The following is an 8,605-nucleotide window of genomic DNA, read 5'->3' as shown; positions in this document are numbered from 1 at the left end:
TTTGCATTGATTGCCAGTCAGTACATGTAGAGTCAGTGGGGATTTACTACTGTATGGTATCATTGAACAATCGTGACTGAACTCTGATTTGACTTGAATTCAGTTGAACTTGTGTTGTAACCATCATCTGTCCATTACTCAGAGGCATAGCAAGAAAATCTTGTCCCTTTACATATAAAACCAGAAAGAAAGTTGTGAGACTATCAGACTCAATGTGGGGTAAAACTCAACTCAGTTATATAGTCATGATGCCACCAACCATCTACAAGAAGTAAATGCACACTGTTGGTTGAAACTAGTTTTATGGGAACTGTCAAAAAAGGACTGAATGAAGTATACTGTGTGGTCCCAAAGAGCAGCCAGTACTAGGTCTATCTGACATTATGATCCATAGTCTATATTTCTAAAATCCAATATTTTAGATGTCTTGTAGAAATGATGATATCAGTGGAAATGTAATTGCTGCCTGGATTATGTTACCCAGTGGAAACATTTAATCTAATGTTTGAAGCATTACAATTTTCAAAACTGCATATAAAACAGCTGTTGGTACAAATCACTGTTTACTATTCCAATATTAAACCCAACTAAGTTGCAAGCTGGTGGTATATGTTTCATTTCCAGTAGACAGGGTTTCTGGATGACAGAGCAGATTCAATATCTATATAGAGGTAAAATTATGTTCACAGAGTCTCTGAATTGAATTGACCCAGCATGAAATCTTTACAGTCAGGTAACAAAAAAAGAGAAATCTACAAAATGTAACCTCTGTCATATTATGCACAGATATTCTCTTTGTTATGGTTCAATCTTGTTATTTTTAATGGAAACGCACTGTAGTGAGGCAGTGTCACAGCAGCAACTGTTAAAGCAAATAACAGTCAATGTAACACCTCACCTCATCTGTAAGGAATCCTGAATGATTTTGGTCCTTGGAAAGGACAAAGATATATATATATATAAGAATATACTGCATACTGTATACGGCAGTACAGGTTTTAAACTGAGGATGTCCTATGGACTTGGCTGTAAAGCTTTGTCCAGGTGTTATGTCATTGTGTCCTTGAACGCACCAGAAGAAAAAGGTCTAAATTCTAAGTGGTTCCTAAAAATAAATAAATATCTGAACTGTCTGGTCCTGAGTGAGGCCATTCAGTGAAACTGGTCAGTGAAGAGATGATAAAAGCTCTGAAGTTGTGTCTGACTGCAGGGGATGACTAAAACGAATATCTCTACAACATCAAATCAAAACGCTCAATCTGAAGTCAGCTTCATTTTACAAACTTCATTTGCATCAAACTCCACATTACCCATACTATCCATCCATCTTTACCTTTTTAGAGAAAAGTGCACATCACATAAACAGTGCAAGCAGCTGTGTATGTCCATGTTTGTTTTAAAATGAGATCACATGAAAATCAGTGTCCTCATGGGATTTGGTTCTTCCCATCGTACTCCTGGCCACCTATATCTCCTCTTTCCATTTCATTAAACAAAAAGTTCTTACACCAGTTCTTAAGAATTGTAATAGATTCTCAAGATCTCACATCAACTGGACACAAAAAGGATTTGGATGCCAAATTGCCATATGTTTTAATTTGGACTCTAACTAGTAATATACTGTACCTGCTCTGTAGTACAACTGAAAATAGTGAACATTCTCAGTCTAACATGTACCTACCACCATGGTTTGTGAAATAATTTGGAGCGAATCATTGTCCAGTACGTAACAAGAAAAAAATGTTTTTTTCAGAAACTATTTAACAGTGGTCAAAGTGTCGTCTCCTGCTTCCTCTGGCAGACTGAAACATTTTGACACATTGTATCTACAGTACTATAAACCTCATGTTGCACATTTCCGCTATCTATCTGTATCATGATGCCAGGCACTATGGCCCCTGCTGATGTAACTTCCGCAGGCAGATGGAATCTCCTTCAATGCTGCAGCATCAGTCTCATCTTCCACACTCTGCTGCTCAGCTGTTGCAGAGCATGACAGCCTGTGATAAGATTCAAGGGAGCCCGTCTTTATGAAACAGAATGTTGTCCACCTGTCATCACTGATATCACAGCATGGCAGTTGTGTGTGTCTGGGTGTGTGTGTGTTTGCATGGCTATCTTCGTGAGGACCAGTGTGAAATTTAAAATGTTTAAGTCAGGACATTCAGGCTGGTCCTCACTTTATTTTCACTGTAATAGTTTATCAGCCTCTCTCAAAGTTTCAGAGAGGTCCTCAGAAAGATGGTAAAACGAGAAGAAAAAAATTAAAAATCAGTGTGTGTACATTTCTTGAATACACACACTTTTTGCTCTCTGGCGCCCTCTCTGGTTTGGTACATTTGCTGCACTAAACCTACAAAAATGTAAACTTTTGTACTACCAAATTGAGTATCTTATTCTTTTCTAGCCTATTTATGATTCATGTTTGTGATGTTATGGACAGTCATTCTACATATTAATGATGTTTCAGGCTGTGTGTGTGTGTGTGTGTGTGTGTGTGTGTGTGTGTGTGTGTGTGTGTGTGGGGAGGACAACTTGAAATTTTCACCAGATGATGGTGCTGGATAAAAGTCAGAGGACCACTAAACTAGTTCCAATTCATCCTGAGGGAAATATGAATGTTTCATGGCAATCCAACCAATAGTTATGGAGACATTTCATTAGGATACATGACTGTCTCATCAATATTGCCATCCATATACACTGTATCTATGGTGTGGCTAAAAATAAAGATGTTTTGGTGGTATGACTTGGTTAATTTAACTTGATAGAAAAACGTTAAGATGTAACTATAGTCTACACATGCACCTGGGAGATAGATATCCATCCAACATTACTCCAAAAATCAGACTTCTGCAAGGTCTTTGAGATGAATGATATTTCCAGATAATAATAGAAATATAGATTCCAAGCAGTCAGGCACACACACATCTATGCACCTTTACCTTTTAAGATTTATGACTGCATAATGTTTCTTTCACACACTTTGATTTTATGTTGACTCCAGGAGGACTAACAACCACTAATGGGGATAAAGAATTTAGATTATTCTTTACAGGTGACTGAAAGCAATAGATTGTCAACATAGTTAATTTTTTATGAGACTGTAGTGTTATTTAAGACTTTGTTATTCTGTATTGATCCATGAGAAAGAGCAAGGCAACACAGAACTAAAAGTCTGTCTATTTTGCTTCATAGATTTTTTTCAGCCTTGAATTGAACCACTGAGAAAAAATTGTGTTTTCTTTTCTTCTTAGAGATCTCTTACCAGTTCAAACTTTCATCAAAACTACCCTCATGGCTAGACACATTAGAAGTAAGTGAGAAAATATGTTGTGATGTTTTTCCATTTCTCACAGGAAAAAGACCAGCCATATTACCCCTGATGTCTGTGTGTCACTGAGTGATGAAATTACACCATTGGTGCGGCCGGCCCAGTGTTGTAGTTTCTCCATTGGCTATTGCTCTTTCAAAATGAATAGGCAGCAACAGTTACGATTATATCCTTATGACAGGGACGCTGCACATAGAGGAGCTGAGTGGGCTGCAATACCCCTTACTGGCAGGGGGCTGCAACTGCATGACAAAATGTGGGCTGGTTCTCGCCTGTCGTTTAGAACATTCAGTTTATTTTCTGTGAATCTGATACAAACGCAGGGCATGTGAGTCATGTAGCTAGGTGCAGAGGATTGTGGATATTAGTGATATTGGGTTAGATGAACTTCACCATGTCTCTGGTTTCTTTAATAATGACCCCAAAGCCAAACAGCAAAAACCTGTATCCTGTTAGACGTCAGAGCAGCTAACAGGTATTTAAATTTAAAAAACTGGCATGCTCAACTGGCAGTCTTAACCTCTTAAAACACCTATATTAAATCACCTATTTTTATGTTTTTTGCCAAAACGACATTCCCAAGTTGTGAGAAGCACAGATCCCACATAGTTTGAGACTCAGAGATGTGTCTGGTATCATTGGAAAGGTAACACTCTCAGGATTCTTGTAAACGTGTCTGTGTGATTCTGTGACTTAGGGCGCACTCACACTAGGGCCAGTTATTCTGTACCGTGCTGAAGCACGAATGTCCCCCCTCCCCTGTCCCCCGCTGGCCCGCACTCACATTACCTCAAACCCAAGTGTACTCAAGCACGGTTACGTTGCGCAAAAACATATAGACAGTAGGCTACAGATGTACTGATTCAACTCTTTACTCCAGTAAAAGTAAGACTTAGTTTAATGACTTAGAAGTCGCCAAATGACTTACTTCAACGAATTTCGTTAGTTTATATAATGCAGATTTGTAAAATATTACTTTTATGAGGGTCACAGTCACAGACAGTAAACTTAGCATTTCATGATTGTGGTAGCAGCGGTGCAGCAGATGTAATGAAGTCCACTCAGCACACTGGATGCAAACTAAATAGGCTTAAGCCTATAGCCTATTCATTATAATGTCCATGGACATAAATTGAGTTCTTTTGCCTTAATAATGATAAAATAATACACTAAAAATGGTCGGATTGGGAACCCATATATACATACAGTATGTCTCCACGTTGCATTTAGCCTAGTGTGAGTGCGCACTTACTGACAAAGAGTGGCAGAGGTTACAATGATGGGGTTGTTTACTCGCCCATAGGTTTGCCTTTACAATGACATGTGTACAGACATTCAGGGACCTCTAAGCAGGATATAGACACAACGAGGCCACAGCCACAGGTCTTGGCTTGCAGTCCAAATTTGGAGTCAAAAGACCAAAATGAGTTATTTTTCAACAGGTATGTCCATGAAAAAAAAAATCGCTCCACTGAAAAAAGCCTACTCTCCTGTGTGTGCGGGGCGGACGCACAGAAAAGCGGAGAGCAAGCAGAGAATAATGGCATTTGTTTATGGACAACCAAACTTGATAGCGTAGTGTCATACACTGTTGGCTAAAACGTTATCAACTTAATTTCACTGATAATTTTCCATAGGCTGGAACAGCTGTCAATCAAAGCCATGTTGTCGCTGGTCACATGTCCTCATTGGCTTTGGAGGCATGTGCTGCCTCATTCTAAGCACTGATTGGCTGGTGTGTGGTGTCATATGAAATAGGAGGAGCAGAGCGATAGGTAGAACAGAGTGGCGACAGCTTTTGATGTCGCCGCCAGAGCGGTCATGTGGTTCATGTAAACCCCAATAGTTCCAAGCAGAAAGAAAGAAGAAAGAAGAGCTTTCATCAGGAAAAAAAGTTTGTTTCTACCCTTTTCCATTCTTTAGAAAAGGACAGTAGAAGATAGGCTGGTTTCGTCTAGTTTTTGACCAAAACACTAGAAAAGGAGCTTTTTGTGGAAAGAAACGTGTCAAGCAGAACAGTGACTTAGACGTTAATATTTTTTGCTTTAGTGACACCTCAAACATCTTTCCTTCTATAAAACAACAAAAACAACACTGAGAAATGACTTTTGATGAGCAAATAATAATTTATTTACAAATAACTGTACTGTACACTTTCAACACTTGACAAAAAATATTTTTTTTGTACAGTACGTTCGTATGCTGGCACAGCAAAAATTAATTGTACGTGTGTGAGCGTGTGTGTGTGTGTGTGTGTGTGTGTTTTCACCACTACACACAATAGTTCAGCTTAGTGTGGTAAGCTGTGAAACATTCTCCTGGGTGCAAAGGGACACAACGGGATGTGCACCACATTTTGGTCTTGCTGTGTTGGCCCCCTGGTGCAGACCCTGCACCTCCTTTCCAGTCTTGACTTGCTGCTAGTGGGCATCAGCTGGTCCAGTTTGTGTTTGCCTATCTGTCCGTCTCGCCTGCTATCTGGGTCAGTGTTATATGGTGCCTTTGGAGTGCGTCGGCCTTCCTCCAAGTCCCCACCCGACTCAGCCCCCATACCTTCAACTTGCTCCTCCGCCACCTTCTCTTTCTCCCCCACATGTCGCGTTGCGGTCCAGGACTTCACTACTCTGTGCATGAACTCCAGGAGGGTTTTACACTCGCCAGGGTTTCTGGATCTGTAGAGAACATATGCGTTAAACATGCATAGTTGGAACAGATAGGCTACAAACTTCTTGGACCAGTCCAGCGACCTTCGGATGAAGGGCTAGTAGGCAATGTTTTGATCCAACTTATCCACCCCATTCATGGACGCACTGTACGAAACAACACACTCTGGCTTGAACTATTATGGCTGTGAGCAACCATATAACTTGTGAGTGGTCTTGAATGAATCAGGGCAATCTAAGCTTTCTAACAATGTATGACATGAATATACTGTATATGTTTAAGGGTTGGTGTTTAAAGCTTTCAGAAGAACTTGTCGCTATCTCCCAACCTCTGACCCGTGCCGTGAGTGGAACAGCGTGTTTTAAAGTAATGGATGTTGACCCAAAAAAAAACAACAAAAAAAACCATATGTCGTCAGCACTCATAAATCAGCATGTATCACTTCTTTCTTTAATGGTGCAGCAAAAATAGGCAAGTTCCAGCTAATTACTCTGTTGGTGAAGAAACATGTTTTTACTGTTTCCTGCTGCTGTGGCTTGGTTGGATACAGTATTTATATAATGAATGGTTTCCTGTAAATGTCAGATGTTTTAAACTTGTGCTGGTGCTGCTGGATGATTAATTATGTAGCTCGCTCCTCATCTCTCGATTTTCTGACTCACCAGATACAGGGTGTATGAATAGAGTATATCATTTAGTAATTTACATGATTTCTTGTTTCTGTGAACAAGGTCTGATTATCATATTTGGAATAAAATACAAGAAAGAACATGTTTTTCTTTCAGGTCAGGGACCAGAATGACATAATTCTATTTTGCATTTCCATATAAAAAGGAATCCAAAGCATGGTACACAACAGCAAACAAAGCCAAATCTGAAGCAGCCAGCATACAACATGACTGTGAATGGGTAATCCCAATTGAAAACAAATCAGTGGGTAAATATGAATTTAATGGTGCCTCCAGTTGTAAACAGCTGGGACCTGGGCTTTGCTGAGGAAACAGCTGGCACTCGCTCCTCACTTCATTAAGGAAGAAGAAACAAGACACATCTGCATTCATTAGCTGTTTTGTGTTTGTCTGAGATCCATCAATGCCCACATCCTGCTGAGGCTCACTCTCTGTGTTCAAACGGCCTCCTCTCAGTCATCCATCACTGTGATTATGCAAGCTGAGGCATTTAGTCTTAATGAGTCACGCTAATGAAAGTAGATTAACCATTATGGTCAACAAAAAGGTAGTGATGGCTCCTGGGCTTGTTTGTTGGCTCTGTTGGGTAAAAACCTACAAATGTAGCCTCGGTTCTTCTACTTTGCAGAACTAATATGGTGCTTGAAGGTTTGTGGCCGCGTTGACCTTTCGTGCTCAAATCATTTTTAGTTTTAACAGGATCTAATGTAAGGCTCAAAGTAAACTAACTGATTCCAGATCAAAGAAATTGTGTAGTCATAACTTATATATCATACTTTCCACATCACATCATAAAATGCAAATAATCCAGGCTAGCTACAGCTCAGAAGTTTTTCACCTTCTTAAAGAGGTAAGCTGTAGTGATGATAACGCAATGTTGAATCAATGTTTTCTGGTTTGCTCATGTATTCCATGAGGTAAAGATTTTCGTTGTAATGGATAATATGATTGTAGGAATAGTGTCATAAGGATGAGCATGTCTGTTAAAGCCTGTATTAATCCTTACTATTCATTACAGATCACCAAAGATTATTTTGTATCAGTTATGTGTGTTCAGCATGTGAAAATATACAGAATACAACACCCTTAAAATGATGTATGTAGAAAACACTATTTTGTCTTGTAATAGGTATTCTCTATATTGGTAGCTCATTACAGTGAAGACCTCACACTGGAAGTTGATAATGCCACTGAGGTAAAAAAATAACCTTGTAGTTTGAGTGTATATGTGTATATATGATCTGTGATGTATAATTTTGGCCTTCTGTGTTGCCATATTGTTTTATTTGGGGTAAATATTCTAAACTAAGTCATTTAGTATGCTTTGTACCATATGTACTGTGTCTCTAATTTTGTCATTTTGGGCATCATAGCCACCGCTGTTTTGCCTGCGTTACCTTGCTGTCAAGTTGTGTAAAAATCAGCCTACCAAATGCTGTGGGAGTGCACGCCGAGTTCGCTGAAACCCCTACCAAGTGTGAAAGTCACCACCTCTACCAGAAACATGGACGCTAGGTCTGTGAGCTTTCTGCTGCTAACTCAGCTGCTAGCTCGGTGGTAACTGTAGTGTGTGCTGAATGTATTTATACCTCTACAGCAGCAGGGGCGGGTTTATGCTCATCACTGCCGCGTTGGTACCAGCATTTAGCTTTTTTTTTTTAAGTATATTTTTTGGGGCCTTTAATGGACAGACAAGTAGAGACAGACAGGAAACTGGAGTCAGAGAGGGGGGAATGAGATGCAGGATAGGATTGCTCGGTGCAGGATTCGAACCGAGGTCGCCTGCAGCGTGCTTTTGTCATGTTTGAATAAAATTGCCTGAAACCTGGTTTTGTCATTGGTGTTCAATAAATTGCCCTTCCAGCATCAGAATTCTCATCTGTTTTATTATCTGTAGTGATCACAACATCAATTCAGG

This window comes from Scomber japonicus, chromosome 22 (assembly GCF_027409825.1).
Source record: "Scomber japonicus isolate fScoJap1 chromosome 22, fScoJap1.pri, whole genome shotgun sequence".
Taxonomy (NCBI): domain Eukaryota; kingdom Metazoa; phylum Chordata; class Actinopteri; order Scombriformes; family Scombridae; genus Scomber; species Scomber japonicus.
This window is presented reverse-complemented; position numbering follows the sequence as displayed.